The following is a 17,498-nucleotide window of genomic DNA, read 5'->3' as shown; positions in this document are numbered from 1 at the left end:
GTTGGTTGTGGAAGTGGTGCTTGGAGAAGTAACGTGGGTGATTGTAACATTGGAACAGTGAGTTGTTGGTCTCTGCTCTCGTTGTCGGAGTGATTTCTCTCCCCCCCCCCCCCCAACACTCCCCAGAGTGAATGAGCACCTGTCTGAGGTACCGAATTGCTGGTTTGTGGACTGCAATTTTGATGGACTTTGGGTCAAAGGCTCCTTGGGGCTTCTGCTGTTGCTTGTGTGGTGAGGGAGTAGGTGGGGGGGGGGGGAGGATGGGTTGGTGTCATTACTTTTGCTGCTGCTTGTGCAAAAGGAGGGGGGGCTTTGACGTTTCTAGAGGGGGTGGGAATCATTACTTTTGCTACTGCTTGTGCAAAGGGGGAGCTTTGATGTTTCTATCATTCATTCTAGGGGGTTTCTTGTTTGATGTCTGTGAAGGGTACAATGTCAGATTGTATACATTCTCTGATATTAAAGCAAGCCTTTGAAACTGACAACAAATTTAGCGATTTTCAGCTGTGAAGATCCCAAAGCCATTATTGGTGGTTTCATACTGGCTTCTTCACCATACTCGAGAAAATATATGAATTGTTGCGTAGTTAAGCTGGTCAAGCTCTGAAATACTCTGGACATTTTTATGCTTCATTATACAGTAAGTTTCTGCCCATTATGCTGCTGGTGATTAGGACAGCAATGAAGGTCCTCCATCTTTAACAGTATTCAGGGCTTCCTTTATCATGTCAGGAGCTTCCTCTCAGTTTTCACTACTGTCAGTCATGCAGGTCCCAGGTGAAGACTCAGGAATACCATCACACTCAGATGTAGAAGGAATCTTCATTGCTGTTTCCATAGCAATTTTGTTTTACCCCTGAGCTGAACCCCCAAACCTGGAGGACTGGTTGACCACTCTTAGTCTGTCCTCTACCCTTTGACCTGTTTGGCATGGGTAACCCTACCAAGAGCCAAAGCATAAAGTCCTGACCCCAGCCAACATCACTCTCCAGGTCACTGAGGCATACACGCCTCCAAACCCTACGATAAGGTTGTGGTCCTTTTTATACACCCAGTGGCCACTGAAACAGGTCCACCACCTGTGTACCTGCTCGTTAATGCAAATATCTGATCAGCCAGTCGTGCCTGTCCTGCTTTGTCCCTGCCCCTTTAAGGAATCTGACTGATCCTGTGCCTTTAAAAGTCTGCCTGCTCTGTTCTGAACCTATCACTTTAAAAGTCTGCCTGCTCGCTGCGGCGAGCCTGTCCCTTTAAGGGTTCTGTAGCTTTACAGCGATCCCGGCTTTCCAGAGCTGGAATTTAGCGGAAATCCGACCCTCGGCGCCGGATACAGTCCTTTGCTCCTTGCAAGAACACAAGACTTCAAGCTATTTATACGGAGACATATATCTATATTTTTTTGTTTCAAAATAGAAGAATTCTTCAGCACGAGGAAGGAAAGCCAAAAGCCTCTGAGGCAGGATCGAGCCTCCGGTGCGAAATCCGGGGGAGTTAGGGGAGCGACTCCAGTCCGCCCTGCAGATGAATCAGGTCGGTGCCAACGAAGCCTTAGACCAGACATTTCCTCATCTGTGTTGTTGGTGCAAATTTTTTTTCTCCCTCTCACTGCTCTTCCAGCCGCAAAGCTGAATCGCCCTCCCTCGTCCACCCACCTCCCTCCTCCCTCCGGGGCTGAGGTGCGGAGTCTGTTTGCTGGATGTAAACAGCCCTCACCCCCACCAACACTCATCCAGACATTTTGTCAGGACCTAATATCGCAAGGCAATTCAAGACCCAATGCAGGCCACGGCTACCAAGGCACCTTGTCTTAAAAACGCTTCTATACTTTTTTTTATTGGCCTTCCCAGTTTGTCTTATACAGACAAAAGAACCACAATTTAAAAATTGCAGCATGTAATCTCAAAGCTTTGCCTGTAGCCGAACTTAATCGCGATTTTTAAAACTCATTTCACAGAAATAAGGCCTAAATACTCTCCCCCCCCCCCGATTTCTGCCGCCTCTCCTTTCACATTCCAACTGCATGTTAAAGTTTGATATCTGATTTTTAAAAAAAATATTTTTATGTGTGTTATTTCGTTTGTGCACCGTCCCGGGTGTGTGTGAGATGCTGACGTTATCTTGTTACACTGATGTCTTCTGGTGGTTCGGTGCTGGCGGGTTCCTGCTCTCCTGAGTTGGGAAGGTCTGTTAGAAAGTGTTGCAAAGTACTTCAGATTTATTTGTGTCTTGGTTGTACTTTGTGCTGCGAATTAATTGCTTCACAGAATTTATATTTGCTTGAGTTTTAAAATTCAATTTCTTGCTTAACCCTGGCGACCATTTCCCATTGAAATAAATTGGGGGGGGGGGGGCTAATGATTTAAGGTTGTTAATATTCCATTAACCCTCCCCCCAAACACTGGCGAAGTTTTAAATCAGAGGGGTTTGACAGTACCAGTGACCCAGGTTCAATTCCCGACACTGTCTGTAAGGAGTCTGTACGTTCTCCCTGTGACTGTGTGGGTTTCCTCCGGGTGCTCCGGTTTCCTCCCACAGTCCAAAGATGTACCAGTTGATGGGCTAGTTGGTCATTGCAAATTGTCCTGTGATTAGGCTAGGGTTAAATCGGGGATTGGTGAGCGCTGTGGCTCGAAGGGTCCGCGGGGCCTGTTGTATCTCAATGAATAAATAAAATTCCTTTCCAGTCCAGAAGAGGCTGAAATTTTAACCGAAACAAAGAAATAATGCAAGTTAAATTATCTTGGGGAAAGAACTCGTGTTGTTATGTTGTTTAGCTGTAGCTATATCCTCTCTGGACCATAAAAATAAGGAATGACTCACGTGTTTGTGCGGTTTTATGGAATAACAGGAATTCTATGGATTTGACACGTGACTGCAAGTGTGCTTTGTGTGCTTGACCTTGCAGCTCCCGTCGTATATGAATTTGTTTTTTAGTGTGCAGCGGCTTTATATTATATGCATGAGGTTAAGAGCATTGACAAAAGGTGGACTTCCCTCCTCCTCAGTTGTTTCGTACCAGGAGAATTCGACAGAGCGGCAAAGAGTCCACTTCGCCCAGCACGATACTCAGGCAAAGTCAAATCAGATTCAGGTTTAATATCACCGGCATATGCTGTGAAATTTGTTAACTTTACAGCAGCAGAACAATGATAAATATAGAGAAAAAACTGAATTACATTAATATATGTGCCTATTAAATAGTTAAGTTAAAATAAATAGTTCTAAAAACAGAAATTAAAAGTAGTGTTCAGGGGTTCAATGTCCATTCGGAAATCAGAAGGCAGAGAGGAAGAAGCTCTTCCTGAGTCATTGAGTGTGTGTCTTCAGGCTCCTGTGCCTCCTTCCCGACAGTAACAACGAGAGAGGGCATGTCCTGGGAAGTGGGGATCCTTAATGGTGGATGCTAAGGCACCACTCCTTGAAGATGTCCTGGGTACTACAGAGGCTAATACCCATGACGGAGCTGACTGATTTTACAAGTTTCTGCAACTTGCTTTGATCTGGTGTAGTAGCCCCCCCCCCCCCCCCCCACCTGCCCAATTCAAGTTTAATTATCATTCAACCATACATGGATACAGCCGAACGAAACAGTGTTCCTCTGGGGCCAAGGTACAAAACATACACAACACATTCAAAATAGCGAGCAAAAAAAGAACAAGTCATGTAAAAAAAAAACCTGTAAGTTCCTCGGCCCATGATATAAACATATATCATGAGCCAAAGGAATTCTTCCTGTATTGCGTGGTTCTATGTACAAATGTTTGTACAAGATAGTTGGTAGTGTTGGATGAATTTGTTACATGAACTTCGCTGTTTTGCTCTTGTGTTATTTATATATATTTTGTAACTTGTAGTAAGGGGGTGGGGTGGAGATGCATCTCTATCAAAGGAGGTGCTCTCCCTCCGCTAGCCTGCAGGTGCTTACCCTTGGGCAAGGTAAAGCACCTCCTTGTACCTCCACCCCCGATCCGGGTCACATGAAGCCATGGGAGCAAGCAGTGGATGGTTGACACAGATCACAGGTCCTGGTTATGCGACCACTGACACCAGGCAGACAATCTCTGAAGAGTATTGATAATGGCTGGGGTCACCCGTCTTGTAAAGACACTGCCCAGAAGAAGGGAACGGCAAACCACTTGTGTAGAAAAATTTGCCAAGAACAATCATGGTCACAGAAAGACCATGATCACCCACGTCATATGACACGGCACATAATAATGGTGATGAACTCACCGTAATTTTTACCTTATATTTTTCTGTACCCGCACACAACTGCACATTTCACAACCTATGTCAGTGATAATAAACCTGATAATAAATGGATCAGCATGGTTTTAATGGGCTGAAGAGCCTGCTTATGGGCTGCTCCAGAGCATGGAAAGACAACTGTGAAAATGCAAATATAAGTAATGAGAACACGAGACGAACATGGAAGTGAGTCCATTGGCAGTGGGAACAGCTCAGTGAATGGGTAGTTACCCTCTTTGGTTCAAGAGCCTGAAGGTTGAGGAGTAGTAACTGTTCCTGAACCTTGTGATGCGGGTCCTGAGGCTGTTGTACCTTCTCCCTGATGGCAGCAACGAGTAGAGAGTGGGTGGTGAGGATCCCAACAATGGATGCTGCTTTCTTGCGACAATTTTCATGTAGATGTGCCCAGTGGTTGGGAGGTCGTTACTGGTGATGTGCTGGGCCTTATCCACAATCTTTTTTTTTAGGATTTTCCATTCAAAGGCATTGGTGTTTTCATACCAGGCTGTGAGGCAGCCAGTCAATATACTCTCCACCACGTATCTATAGAAGTCGTCAAAGTTGTAGATGTCAAGCTGAATCTCTGCAAACATCGAAACGTGCAGTGAAATGTGTCGTTTGCATTGACAACCAACACAATTTAAGGATATGCTGGGGGGCAGCCGGTAAGAGTCACCACACATTTTGGTGCCAATGTAGCCAGCCCGCAATGCTCAGCAGAACACAGAACAGCAGCAAAACAAGTCCCTTTCTTTCCTCCCACCCATCCACATGGACAGTCCTCCAGCCACGGGGCAAGCCTCCTGGGCCTCCGGGCTTCAGCCATCGGGCTTTGACTGCCAGACTCTTGATTGACCTTCAGGCTTCGAAATTTGAAGAGGGCATCATCCCTGATGTTGAAGATGGCAGAGTTTGTCACCAAAATGTCAGTTAAAGCCGATACCTGTACCCGGCTGGCAGTCGGAGAAGATGATCATTCATAGTGAGGTAGTGTTCATGGGTTCAATGTCCATTCAGAAATCGGATGGCAGAAGGGAAGAAGCTGTTCCTGAATCGTTGAGGGTGTGACTTCAGGCTTCTGTACCCCCTCCCTGATGGTAATAGTGAGAAGAGGACTTGTCATAGGTGGTCATCGTTCGTTGTCATTAGGTCGCATCTGGAATTTCCAGTTGGCAGATGATTTCCCTCCACGCCGCTCTGTCCTGCCACTTGTCGTTAATGTCGTCGTTTTGATCCTTTATTGGGAAATCGTGTACTTGGCAGGTTACAGCAGTGGTTTGCCTTTGCCTTCTGCCGGGTATGTTTAAAGAGATGATCACCTCTCTTCCTGGTGGTAGATCATCTGCTTGCAAAGCAGCCATTGTCTTCCAAGGTCGTAGCTCTTCCACCTTCCCCACCAGTCACCTGCTGGGTCTGCTGTTGGCCGTCGCTCATAAACCTGAGCAAGGGATCATGGCTGATGGGGGTCCTTAATGACGGACGCCGCCTTTTTGAGGCATCACTCCTTGACGATGTCCTGGATACTACGGAGACTAGTGCCCATGATGGAGCTGACTGAGTTTACAACTGTCTGCAGCTTACCTCGACCCTGTGCAGTAGCCCCCACCCCGCCCCACGACCCATGACCCATACCAGGCAGTATTGCAGCCAGTTAGAATGCTCTCCACAGTACATCTGTAGAAATTTGCGAGTATCTTTGGTGACATATCAAATCTCCTCAAACTCTTAATGGAAAATAGCTGCTGCTGTGCTGTCTTAATGGCTGTATACCTGCATTAGAACTATGGAGGCCACTGCCTGTGATGGAGCAAAGATGATATTTTAAAAAGTTATACTGGCTGAATAACTTTATAAACTCATAATAGTAATGCCGGAAACTACTCAGTCTCTGTCCTCTATTTGAATGAACTTCCCAAGTATTCCCTCTTGGAATATTTTCCTTTTTCTTTAAGTTTAACCTATCTCTATACAAATGAGGCTGTCATACTCAGAATATATTAGCGCATGTATAAAACCAGTTGGTATACTTGCATTACATAAAGCAAAGTGACCTAATCCTTTCCTCTGATTCTATATTTAGACCTGTAAATAAAGATAGTTACTCGACATATTGGAGTAGGTTTTCTCCCATGCTGCCTGCCTGCCATAGAACCAAACTGATTTTCTTTTTCCACTCCTGATCTTCACTGGAAAGCGTACTCATTCAAAATCTTGTAAGAGGATGCCAAGGAGATTTAACCAGGCTCGAGGGATCCCACTTGCCAGATTGGTTTGTGGTTTACCTGGGAGCAGAGGAGATTAAGAGGAAGATTTTAATAGAGGCGCTTCAAATCACAGTGAACACTGATAGTATACTTCTTTCCCCACCCCACCTTTTTTCCACTGACTTCTTTCCCTTTCCTTTCCAGTCCTGATGAAGGGTCTCAGGCTGAAACGTCGACTGGTTACTCTTTTGCATAGATGCTGCCTGGCCTGCTGAGTTCCTCCAGGATTTTTTGTGTGTTTGTGTGTGTCTGTGTCTGTGTGTGTGTGGTTTCTGATAGTCCTTATTTATTGGGATAATGTGGAATAGGCACTTCCGGCCTTTCAAGCTGTGCCGCCCAATGATTCCCCCTGATTTAATCACAGGACAATTTACAATGACCAATTAACCTACCAGCCGGTACAGCTCTGGAATTTGGGAGGAAACCGTAGCGGCAGGAGGCAGGGTAGCATAGTGGGATTTTACAGTACCTGCGACCCGAGTTCAGTTGCTGCTGCTGTCTGTGAGCTGTTTGTATGTTCTCCCCATGATCGCGTGGGTTTCCTCTGGGTGCTCCGGTTTCCTCCCACAGTCAAAGGATGCACCGGTTGGTAGGTTAATCGGTCGTTGTAAACAGTCCTGTGATTAGGTAGGGTTATTAGGTGGCATGGCTCGAATGACCTAGTCGGCGCTTTATATCAACAAATAAATAAGTAAAATTTTTTTAAAACACGCGGTCTTGGGGAGAACACAGAATTTCCTTGCAGGCAGCAGCGGAAGTTGAAACCGGACGGCTGTACTGTAAAGCGTGCTGTGTTGGAGGATCAATAAGTGAAAATTCAAGAAGAATTAGTGCCAGAATTTGGATGGAGAATGTTTTTCCATGCTAAGTTATGATCAGCCATCCAAAGTTTGGAGAAAAAAATCAGCAAGTACACGCATGTGCACGTTCACACCTATGCACATACATGCGTACGCATGTAAATGCATGCGCACACAACTGCCCGCACAAGCCTTCACGGTTATGGTAGTCTTTCTTGGGGTAAGCACATGTATAAAGTGGCTGTCCTTTGTTCGTAAAAGCGAAAATACTCTTTAGTTAGCAAAAAACCTCTGGTTAGTGAGAATAGGTACTAATGTAGGTCTTTTGTAACAGCGAGCTGCGGTAAAGTGAACGTTCGAAAAACGGGGCCACCTGTATACCCTCAGTGGCCACTTTTAGGTACCTCCTGTACTCCTCTCATCAACGCAAGTGTCTAATCGGCCAATCGTGTGGCTGTGACTCAATGTATAAAATCATGCAGACATGGTCAAGAGGTTCAGTTGTTGTTCAGACCAGACATCAGAATGGGGGAAGAAATGTGATCTAAGTGACTTTGACCGTGGAATGATTGTTGGTGTCAGGTGGTGTGGTTTGAGTATCTCAGAAACTGCTGATCTCCAGGGATTTTCACACAGAACAGTCTCTAGAGTTTACAGAGAATGCTGTGGAAAACAAAAAAAAGCATCTAGTGAGCAGCATTTCTGTAGGTGAAAATCTCGTTAGTGAGAGAGATCAGAGGAGAATGGCCAGATTGGTTCAAGCTGACAGAAAATCCCATAACCATGTGTTACACCAGTCGTGTGCAGAAGAGCCTCTCTAAACACATAACATGTTGGACCTTGCAGTGAATGGGCTACAGCAGCAGAAGACCACGAGCATGCATCAGTGGCCACTTTATTAGGCACAGGAGGCAGCAGTACAGTGTAATACATAAAAGTATTCTATGAATTACAATAAGTATATATTAAAATGATGATTCACAACTTAATGGGCTGTTCACAAATCTGAGAGCATCGGGGAAAATGTTTATCATGTTGAGTGCACGTCATTGCTGTACCTCCTCCCTGATGGTAGCATGAAAGGAGGGTGTTTCCTGAATGGTGATATTCCTTAATGGATGCTGCCTTTTTGAGGCACAGCCTTTTGAAGGTGTCTCTGTGCTGGGGCGGCTCGTGCCCATGATGGAGATGGCTGAGTCTACAACCCTCTGCAGCTTTTTCCCATCCTGTGCAGTGGCCCAGACGGTGGTACATCCTGTCAGAATGCTTTCGGTGGTATGATAGCAACAATCTCTTACTCGATGTCAGCAAGTCCAAAGAGCTGATTACTTCAGGAGCAAACCAGAAGTCTATGAGTTAGTCCTCATCAGAGGTGGAGAGGGTCACCAACTCTGTCTTATTTTGGAAGACCTGTCTTGGGCCCAGCATGCAAGTGCAATTACAAAGAAAACTTGTCAGCACCTCTACTTCCTTAGGACTTTGCAGAGGTTCAGCATTACAACTAAAACTTTGACAAACTTCTATAGATGTGCAGTGGAGAGTGCATTGACTGGCTGCATCACAGCCTGGTTTGGATACACCAATTCCCTTGAATGGAAAATCCTACAAAAAAGTGGTGGATATGACTCAGTCCATCACTGGTAAAGCCCTCCCCACCATTGAGCACATCCACCACCCAGGACATGCTCTCTCCCTCCTCGCTGCCACCATCAGGCGGGAGGTACAGGAGCCTCAGGACTCGCACCACCAGCTTCAGGAACAGTTACTACCCCTCAACCATCAGCCTCTTGAACCAAAAGGAATAGCTTCTCTTGCCCTATCATTGAAATGTTCCCTCAACCTATGGACTCACTTTCAAGGTCTTTTCATCTCACGTTCTCTATATTTTGTTTGTTTGTTATTATTTTTCTTTTTGTATTTGTACAGTTTGTTGTCTCTTGTACAGTTTGCACTCTGGTTGAATGACCAAGGTAGTGCAATCTTTCATTGATTCTACAGAGGTTATTATTCTATTATGGATTTATAAAGAAAATGAACCTCAGGATTGTATATGGTGTGTGTATGTATGTATGTATGTGTGTGTATATGTATGTGGTCTTCCATCTGCCTTTAATCTGAGAAGTTCTAATAAGCTCTTGAATATTTTTGCTTGTCCATCCCTTGAATGTCACGCGCTGTCAACTGCGACTTCTTCTTCCATCAGATTTTTCCCGTCGCTGCAAGATGTTTGAGCCTCTCTTTCCTCAGTCCATGTCCCAGAAATTCCAGCTGCCATTCCCTAATTGATGATATCGGCTCTCTTCTTATTCCGGCTTTTTGGAACACTTCCTCATTTGTGACTCTGTCCTTCCACGGCATTTTCATCCTTCTTCTCAAGACACCACATTTCTGCAGCTTTGAGTCACCTTCATTTTGTTTTGATATTGTCCAACGTTCGTTTCCTTATGTTAGTGTGGAATGAACGTAGCACCACAACACTGAGTTTTGTACCCATAGAAATCGTTATTCTTTAGTATCTTGCTGAAAGTATATAGTGAAATCAAGCCATTGACTCCATATACCTTGCTTATAGTATTTCTGAGATGGAGCCAGAATTCAATTCAAGTTTAATTGCCTTTCAACCAAACTTGAATACTTATGAGCACAGCCAAACGAAACAGCGTTACTCTGGGGTCAAGGTGCATATCACAATCATGCAATGAAAGAGTCAAAGACTCTTGCCATCAATCCACAGTCCACTAGAACAGAACCAGTCTCCTCCAGCCTGGACTCTGCCCCCTGCCTCCAAGGCTCCCCACAGCCCCCCCACCCTGCAGGAAACACCACGGCTTGAGGCCCAGTCCTCGCACACACAAGCCCACATAGAATATCTGTAAAAATACAACCACACAAAATATTTACTTGTATGTAGTCAGAACCCTCAGCCCATCGAAAACCACTGCAGTAGGAATGTGGAAGCTCTTGGAATTTAGTTCAAAGTACTTCTATTATCAAAGAATTATGCAACCTTGAGATTTGTTTGCTTATAGGCAGCCTCAGAGCAAGAAACCTGTAAGAACCCAATTTAAAAAAAATCAGCACCTGATGCGCAGAGAAAGAGGAAAGGAAACAAATCGGCCAAACAATAGAATCAAGCAGCAGTGTGAAGGGGAGTGAGCAAATCAGCTCTCGCTCTGATCCCGACTCCGTCTTTCCAGTGTATCGTTTAGTGCTAGTTTGGAAGTGATACAAGTAGAATATACTGATGTTGGTTTATTATTGTCATATTCATTCTTTGGGGCACTCCTCTGTTTTCGCGGATGTTTGTGAAGAAAAAGAATTTCAGGATGCCCGTCGTACACATTTCTCTGACATTACATGTGCCTATTGAATGTACTGAGATTCAGTGGAAAAACTTAATTTTAAAAGTCATCTATACAGATAATTTCAAGTACGTGAGTTCTTTCAGCTCCTACAAAGGGTAAAGCAGTAACAGAATGCACAATAGAGAGTGGTGGTTACAGAGGAAGTGTGGTGCAGGTGCATGGGCCATGATAAGGTTGAATGTCAAGTCAAGCGGTCCTTCAGAAGCGGGATAGAAGCGGTCCTTGAGCCTGGTGCTATGTGCTTCTGCATCACCTGCTGGAAGGAAAGGGGGAAGAGGAGAGAATGTCTGGGGCGGGTGTGTGATGGCAGTGGGAGATGAAGACAGAGGCCATTGGTAGGAGGCTGGTTTCCTTGGTGTGCTGAGCTGTGTCCACAACACTCTATATTCTTTGTGGTCTCGGGCACAGTAGTTGCCATCCCAAGCTGTGGTGCATTGGGATAGGACATTTTCTGTGACGTGTCTAACAAAAATTGTTGTGGGCTGGTGGGGGTTTGCCAAATTTTCTTGGCCTTTGAAGTAGAGGCGCCAGTGAACTTTCTTGGCGATGGTGTGTACTTTGTTGGAGCAAGGAAAGCTGTTGGTAGCAACACACAAAATGCAGCATCTGTGGAAGTGGATGAACAGTTGATGTTCAGGACTGGAAAGGAAGGGGGGAGATGCCAAAATAAGAAGGTAGTGGGAGGGGGGTGAGGGGAGGGTAGCTAGAAGGTGATAGGTGAAGCCAGGTGGGTGGGAAAGGTAGAGGGCTGGAGAGGAAGGAATCTGATAGGGGAGGAGAAAGGGAAGGAGGAGGGGTAGCTGTTGGTGGTGTTAAGGAACGTGAAGCTCTCAACCAATGCCATCTCATTGATCAGGCAGGGGTATGTCCCACTTCCACTTCCTGAAGTCAATGACCAACTCTTTTGTTTTTGTTAACTCTAAGGGAAAGGCTGTTGACGTGACAACACGTCACTCAGCTCTCTGTCTCCTTCCTACGTTCCATCTCATTGTTATTAGGGATCTGGCCCGCAACACAGGTGTCATCTCTGAATGCGTAGATGGAGTTTAGAGCAGAGCCTGGCTGTGCAGTCGAGAGCGTGTAGGGGTTGAGTTCCCCCCGATGCTGGGGGTGATTGTAGTGGAAGTGTTGCTCCCTAATCTTGCTGATTGTGGTCTGCCAGTCGGAAATTCAGATAGAGATTCGTTTATTTATCACATGTACATTGAAATCTACAGTTCTGGTTGCCCCACTATAGGAGGGACATTGAGGCTTTGGAGAGGGTGTAGAAGAGGTTTACCAGGAATGCTGCCTGGTTTAAAGGCCATCTGCTATCACGAGAGGCTGGATAATCTTGGGTCGTTTTCTCTGGAGCAGTGGAGTCTGAAGGGAGATCTGACAGAGGTTTATAGATTATGAGAGGCATCGATAGGGTGGACAAGGAATATCTGTTTCCCAGGGTAGAAATGTCTAATACTGGAAGGCATGCATTGAGGGTGAGAGGCGGTAATCCAAGCATATCCAGAAGGTGACACTAGAAAAAAATAATGAACATACTAACTGAAAAAAAGCTTAAAAACGACCCCGGGTTGTGACACTTTCAGGTGAGAGTTCCAGATATCCACCTGGATGTGACTAAAACCAGAGGCTATCGAGCTAAGGGGGTTAAAGAGGACCTGAGGAAGTTTGGATAGGTAAATGGATGGTGGGGATATGGAGGGCTATGGTCCGGCTGCAGGTCGGAGACAGAGTAGGCAGTTTAACTGGTTCAGCACATACTAGGTGGTCCAAAGGGTCTGTTTCTGTACTTTTCTATGACCCTAGTGAGGAGTGTGATTATGGTCAGCACAGACTCAGTGGGCCAAAGGGCCTGTATCTCTCCCAAGAGTTCCTGATTCTAAAAAGAAACACATTTACCCTTGACTTCATGGTTGATTCTGCTGCAGCCAGTAAGTGGTGCTTTTGCTGTGTGTAACATGTTTTCACCTTGTGCCCCAGCTCCAACAACACCTTTCACTTTGTTTTGCTCTTGAAATGCCAGGATTCTGCTGCTGTGGCAAGTAAACAGTGTACCGCAAGACGTAATCAGCGAGTCAAGCAGTGTTTGTGGTGGGGGAAGTGGAAGGAATTGTCGACCTGTCTGAAAAGCTGACTATTCCTTTCCCGCACCCTGATCCACTGGGATCCTTCAGTTGATTTGTCTTCTTTGCTTCATTGGCTTGTTGATCTAAGAGCAAAGCTGTCAGTCCTATTCCCTGTTCTTAGCTCCTCGTAACCTGCTCTTTCTCACATGTTAGCATAACACTTTACTGTGATCAGATGGTTGGGATTCTATTCCTGCTGCTGTCTGTAAGGAGTCTGTACGTTCTCCCCGAATTCCTGCTGCCCTCTGTAAGGAGTCTGTACGTTCTCCCCGAATTCCTGCTGCCCTCTGTAAGGAGTCTGTACGTTCTCCCCGAATTCCTGCTGCCCTCTGTAAGGAGTCTGTACGTTCTCCCCGAATTCCTGCTGCCCTCTGTAAGGAGTCTGTACGTTCTCCCCGAATTCCTGCTGCCCTCTGTACGGAGTCTGTACGTTCTCCCCGAATTCCTGCTGCCCTCTGTACGGAGTCTGTACGTTCTCCCCGAATTCCTGCTGCCCTCTGTAAGGAGTCTGTACGTTCTCCCCGAATTCCTGCTGCCGTCTGTACGTTCTCCCCGAATTCCTGCTGCCCTCTGTACGGAGTCTGTACGTTCTCCCCGAATTCCTGCTGCCCTCTGTAAGGAGTCTGTACGTTCTCCCCGAATTCCTGCTGCCCTCTGTACGGAGTCTGTACGTTCTCCCCGAATTCCTGCTGCCCTCTGTACGGAGTCTGTACGTTCTCCCCGAATTCCTGCTGCCGTCTGTACGTTCTCCCCGAATTCCTGCTGCCCTCTGTACGGAGTCTGTACGTTCTCCCCGAATTCCTGCTGTCCTCTGTAAGGAGTCTGTACGTTCTCCCCGAATTCCTGCTGCCCTCTGTAAGGAGTCTGTACGTTCTCCCCGAATTCCTGCTGCTCTCTGTACGGAGTCTGTACGTTCTCCCCGAATTCCTGCTGCCCTCTGTAAGGAGTCTGTACGTTCTCCCCGAATTCCTGCTGCCCTCTGTACGGAGTCTGTACGTTCTCCCCGAATTCCTGCTGCCCTCTGTAAGGAGTCTGTACGTTCTCCCCGAATTCCTGCTGCCCTCTGTAAGGAGTCTGTACGTCCTCCCCGAATTCCTGCTGCCCTCTGTACGGAGTCTGTACGTTCTCCCCGAATTCCTGCTGCCCTCTGTACGGAGTCTGTACGTTCTCCCCGAATTCCTGCTGCCATCTGTAAGGAGTCTGTACGTTCTCCCCGAATTCCTGCTGCCCTCTGTATGGAGTCTGTACGTTCTCCCCGAATTCCTGCTGCCCTCTGTAAGGAGTCTGTACGTTCTCCCCGAATTCCTGCTGCCCTCTGTACGGAGTCTGTACGTTCTCCCCGAATTCCTGCTGCCCTCTGTAAGGAGTCTGTACGTTCTCCCCGAATTCCTGCTGCCCTCTGTACGGAGTCTGTACGTTCTCCCCGAATTCCTGCTGCCCTCTGTACGGAGTCTGTACGTTCTCCCCGAATTCCTGCTGCCCTCTGTACGGAGTCTGTACGTTCTCCCCGAATTCCTGCTGCCCTCTGTACGGAGTCTGTACGTTCTCCCCGAATTCCTGCAGCCCTCTGTAAGGAGTCTGTACGTTCTCCCCGAATTCCTGCTGCCATCTGTAAGGAGTCTGTACGTTCTCCCCGAATTCCTGCTGCCCTCTGTAAGGAGTCTGTACGTTCTCCCCGAATTCCTGCTGCCCTCTGTACGGAGTCTCTACGTTCTCCCCGAATTCCTGCTGCCCTCTGTAAGGAGTCTGTACGTTCTCCCCGAATTCCTGCTGCCCTCTGTACGGAGTCTGTACGTTCTCCCCGAATTCCTGCTGCCCTCTGTAAGGAGTCTCTACGTTCTCCCCGAATTCCTGCTGCCCTCTGTACGGAGTCTCTACGTTCTCCCCGAATTCCTGCTGCCCTCTGTAAGGAGTCTCTACGTTCTCCCCGAATTCCTGCTGCCCTCTGTAAGGAGTCTGTACGTTCTCCCCGAATTCCTGCTGCCCTCTGTACGGAGTCTGTACGTTCTCCCCGAATTCCTGCTGCCCTCTGTACGGAGTCTCTACGTTCTCCCCGAATTCCTGCTGCCCTCTGTAAGGAGTCTGTACGTTCTCCCCGAATTCCTGCTGCCCTCTGTAAGGAGTCTGTACGTTCTCCCCGAATTCCTGCTGCCCTCTGTACGGAGTCTGTACGTTCTCCCCGAATTCCTGCTGCCCTCTGTACGGAGTCTCTACGTTCTCCCCGAATTCCTGCTGCCCTCTGTAAGGAGTCTGTACGTTCTCCCCGAATTCCTGCTGCCCTCTGTACGGAGTCTCTACGTTCTCCCCGAATTCCTGCTGCCCTCTGTAAGGAGTCTGTACGTTCTCCCCGAATTCCTGCTGCCCTCTGTAAGGAGTCTGTACGTTCTCCCCGAATTCCTGCTGCCCTCTGTAAGGAGTCTGTACGTTCTCCCCGAATTCCTGCTGCCCTCTGTAAGGAGTCTGTACGTTCTCCCCGAATTCCTGCTGCCCTCTGTACGGAGTCTGTACGTTCTCCCCGAATTCCTGCTGCCCTCTGTACGGAGTCTGTACGTTCTCCCCGAATTCCTGCTGCCCTCTGTACGGAGTCTGTACGTTCTCCCCGAATTCCTGCTGCCCTCTGTAAGGAGTCTGTACGTTCTCCCCGAATTCCTGCTGCCCTCTGTAAGGAGTCTGTACGTTCTCCCCGAATTCCTGCTGCCCTCTGTAAGGAGTCTGTACGTTCTCCCCGAATTCCTGCTGCCCTCTGTACGGAGTCTGTACGTTCTCCCCGAATTCCTGCTGCCCTCTGTACGGAGTCTGTACGTTCTCCCCGAATTCCTGCTGCCCTCTGTAAGGAGTCTGTACGTTCTCCCCGAATTCCTGCTGCCGTCTGTACGTTCTCCCCGAATTCCTGCTGCCCTCTGTACGGAGTCTGTACGTTCTCCCCGAATTCCTGCTGCCCTCTGTAAGGAGTCTGTACGTTCTCCCCGAATTCCTGCTGCCCTCTGTACGGAGTCTGTACGTTCTCCCCGAATTCCTGCTGCCCTATGTACGGAGTCTGTACGTTCTCCCCGAATTCCTGCTGCCGTCTGTACGTTCTCCCCGAATTCCTGCTGCCCTCTGTACGGAGTCTGTACGTTCTCCCCGAATTCCTGCTGTCCTCTGTAAGGAGTCTGTACGTTCTCCCCGAATTCCTGCTGCCCTCTGTAAGGAGTCTGTACGTTCTCCCCGAATTCCTGCTGCCCTCTGTACGGAGTCTGTACGTTCTCCCCGAATTCCTGCTGCCCTCTGTAAGGAGTCTGTACGCTCTCCCCGAATTCCTGCTGCCCTCTGTACGGAGTCTGTACGTTCTCCCCGAATTCCTGCTGCCCTCTGTAAGGAGTCTGTACGTTCTCCCCGAATTCCTGCTGCCCTCTGTAAGGAGTCTGTACGTCCTCCCCGAATTCCTGCTGCCCTCTGTACGGAGTCTGTACGTTCTCCCCGAATTCCTGCTGCCCTCTGTACGGAGTCTGTACGTTCTCCCCGAATTCCTGCTGCCATCTGTAAGGAGTCTGTACGTTCTCCCCGAATTCCTGCTGCCCTCTGTATGGAGTCTGTACGTTCTCCCCGAATTCCTGCTGCCCTCTGTAAGGAGTCTGTACGTTCTCCCCGAATTCCTGCTGCCCTCTGTACGGAGTCTGTACGTTCTCCCCGAATTCCTGCTGCCCTCTGTAAGGAGTCTGTACGTTCTCCCCGAATTCCTGCTGCCCTCTGTACGGAGTCTGTACGTTCTCCCCGAATTCCTGCTGCCCTCTGTACGGAGTCTGTACGTTCTCCCCGAATTCCTGCTGCCCTCTGTACGGAGTCTGTACGTTCTCCCCGAATTCCTGCTGCCCTCTGTACGGAGTCTGTACGTTCTCCCCGAATTCCTGCAGCCCTCTGTAAGGAGTCTGTACGTTCTCCCCGAATTCCTGCTGCCATCTGTAAGGAGTCTGTACGTTCTCCCCGAATTCCTGCTGCCCTCTGTAAGGAGTCTGTACGTTCTCCCCGAATTCCTGCTGCCCTCTGTACGGAGTCTCTACGTTCTCCCCGAATTCCTGCTGCCCTCTGTAAGGAGTCTGTACGTTCTCCCCGAATTCCTGCTGCCCTCTGTACGGAGTCTCTACGTTCTCCCCGAATTCCTGCTGCCCTCTGTAAGGAGTCTCTACGTTCTCCCCGAATTCCTGCTGCCCTCTGTACGGAGTCTCTACGTTCTCCCCGAATTCCTGCTGCCCTCTGTAAGGAGTCTGTACGTTCTCCCCGAATTCCTGCTGCCCTCTGTAAGGAGTCTGTACGTTCTCCCCGAATTCCTGCTGCCCTCTGTACGGAGTCTGTACGTTCTCCCCGAATTCCTGCTGCCCTCTGTACGGAGTCTCTACGTTCTCCCCGAATTCCTGCTGCCCTCTGTAAGGAGTCTGTACGTTCTCCCCGAATTCCTGCTGCCCTCTGTAAGGAGTCTGTACGTTCTCCCCGAATTCCTGCTGCCCTCTGTACGGAGTCTGTACGTTCTCCCCGAATTCCTGCTGCCCTCTGTACGGAGTCTCTACGTTCTCCCCGAATTCCTGCTGCCCTCTGTAAGGAGTCTGTACGTTCTCCCCGAATTCCTGCTGCCCTCTGTACGGAGTCTCTACGTTCTCCCCGAATTCCTGCTGCCCTCTGTAAGGAGTCTGTACGTTCTCCCCGAATTCCTGCTGCCCTCTG

General features: G+C 48.1%; 1 protein-coding gene across 1 annotated transcript in view; it reads left to right on the top strand.

The window, feature by feature from the left end:
• Positions 1–1,305: 1,305 nt before the first annotated feature.
• Positions 1,306–17,498, top strand: part of LOC140729246 (phosphatidylinositol 4,5-bisphosphate 3-kinase catalytic subunit alpha isoform) — a 137,544-nt gene continuing 121,351 nt past the window's right edge. Inside the window, exon 1 of the mRNA XM_073048808.1 lies at positions 1,306–1,530. The gene's annotated coding sequence lies outside the window, so the exon portion shown is untranslated. The remainder of the gene's footprint in view (positions 1,531–17,498) is intronic.

This window comes from Hemitrygon akajei, chromosome 6, assembly GCF_048418815.1.
Source record: "Hemitrygon akajei chromosome 6, sHemAka1.3, whole genome shotgun sequence".
NCBI lineage: Eukaryota > Metazoa > Chordata > Chondrichthyes > Myliobatiformes > Dasyatidae > Hemitrygon > Hemitrygon akajei.
Note: the sequence above shows the minus strand (reverse complement) of the source record. Positions and strands in the feature narration are given on the sequence as shown.